This window comes from Rutidosis leptorrhynchoides, chromosome 10 (genome assembly GCF_046630445.1).
Source record: "Rutidosis leptorrhynchoides isolate AG116_Rl617_1_P2 chromosome 10, CSIRO_AGI_Rlap_v1, whole genome shotgun sequence".
Classification (NCBI taxonomy): domain Eukaryota; kingdom Viridiplantae; phylum Streptophyta; class Magnoliopsida; order Asterales; family Asteraceae; genus Rutidosis; species Rutidosis leptorrhynchoides.
In genome coordinates, this window is record NC_092342.1 from 114,221,437 (window position 1) to 114,223,437 (window position 2,001).

Sequence of the window (2,001 nt, forward strand, 5' to 3'; positions counted from 1 at the left end):
CCTGGAAGTCAGCTTGACTTGGCCATGGTGTTCTTTATGGTTAAACTCTTCTAAGGGCCTGACTATCTTCAAAACCAATCATTAACGAAAGCATTGCGACCCATCACGTCTCTCGGATATGGAAAACCATGTATTCTATTATACTTAAGAAAGTTTAGACCATTTCGGATTGTTAATGCTTCACCCAACCGAGTCGCTCAATTGGTTGAGCCGTCTAAACATGTATGCCTGTAGTCAGACTGCACAGGCATCGGGGGTAAGGGACATTGCTGTCTATTCAGAATCTTCAAGTCTAGCACATTACCTAGTGACATGTCTTATGACAGGGGCGTTTAGGACTAGTGTAGTAAATACAAGGTCAGTGCCTATCCATGTGCCAGCATTCCATAGTACCGGAAAAGTAACTGATGAAATCATAGCATGCACTTGTTTTAGCCTTATCTGAATTACAAATTTTATCGTATTTACTTTACTTTACTTTAATCTAGAAAACCCAAAATTAGGTAATCACCAACTACTCCTGCACTTTATAATTTTCTTAAGTTTTAGATATAGGTTCGATTCTACTGACATCTCAAAAATATGACTCTAGGTCATACTTCCCTTACTCATAATAAGGAGTAGTACGATTTAGGCCCCGCTAAATATAAATTTAAAGCAAGTGTCCCCCCTATTAGTGGCCGGCCCTGAAGCGCTGCGACCTAACAACATCGCGCGAAATTAAACCGTCCGTTTCAGTCATATCAAGAGGGAGACAAGTTTTTGGAGCCGCTGCCGGGGAACTGGTATCAGACAATACTACTCTCTATCAAACTCATTCACAAACATTTAAGTGGTGTCTAAGAAAGACAATTATACACCGACTTGGTTGTTGGATTTTCCGAATAGTCTCCAATTATATTTGAACCAAAAGGATCCTGCCTCTCCGTAGTCGGCCTGGCCACTTGGTTTGTTGAATAGTTCGTGCGAAGCTCTGTTATCGAAATACCAGGGAATCAGTAGCAAGAACCAAAAACATATCTATAATTAGGATAATTAGAATACCTTAGCCTTGAATAAGACTACCTTAGACTATAATTAGAATACCTTAGATTACTTTGGAATAGCTTACCTTAGATTAAATTAGGAACTTAGTTTATCTGTATAAAAATTAAAACAACAAAAAGAGGCATACCCAGTGTATGACCCAAACTCGATCTAGACCAGGGCCGTTGTTATTCGTACCTGATCCTGACACCATAATCTCTAAAGCACGCAAGGAAGCACGAATAAGAAATCGAATGACATTACGCGTTACTTTAGCAGAAAACACTAAACCCTCGATTGAAGGTCGAGGAGGACCGATCAGATTTCCAGAGATTCAAGGACACTCATTCGAGTTAAAACATCACATCATCCAGCTCATTCAGAACAGCTGTCAGTTTCATGGGTTACCGAATGACGATACTAATTCTCAACTTGATAAATTTATATCTCTTTCGAACTCCTACAAGCAGCCAGGGATAGGACAAGATATAGTCCGGCTATACTTGTTCCCCTATTCTCTAATTCATCATGCTCAAACCTGGTTCGAAGGACTGGAAAAAGATTCCATCACGTCATGGACAGAGATGGCTACTAAATTCCTAACCAAATATTTCCCTCCTTCTAAACAAACCAAGCTGAAGAATGACATCATTAACTTTAAACAAAGTTATGATGAATCTCTTTACACTGCATGGGAGCGATTCAAAACCCTGCTGAAGAAATGCCCTAATCACCAGCTAGAACGGTCAGCCCAAATCTGTACCTTCTACAATGGTCTTACAGTAAATCATAGGACAACGATCGATGCAGCAGCTCAAGGGAATCTGATGAACCAAACCGCAGATGAAGCATGGGAGTTACTCGAGAACATGACAATGCATCATCATGACTAGAACAGTGGTGAAACAACTTCATCATCTGCCCCACTCTCTGCACTCAACAATCAAACGAAGGCCATTAATCCCTCACAGATAA

The 2,001-nt window shown here is 40.3% G+C and overlaps 1 non-coding gene across 1 annotated transcript; it reads right to left on the bottom strand.

Annotated features, from left to right (window-relative positions):
• Positions 1-1,658: 1,658 nt before the first annotated feature.
• LOC139874060 (small nucleolar RNA R71) lies at positions 1,659-1,765 on the bottom strand. The gene has a single exon (XR_011767762.1). It is a non-coding gene; the product is annotated as a small nucleolar RNA R71 (small nucleolar RNA).
• Between the last annotated feature and the right edge of the window lie 236 nt (positions 1,766-2,001).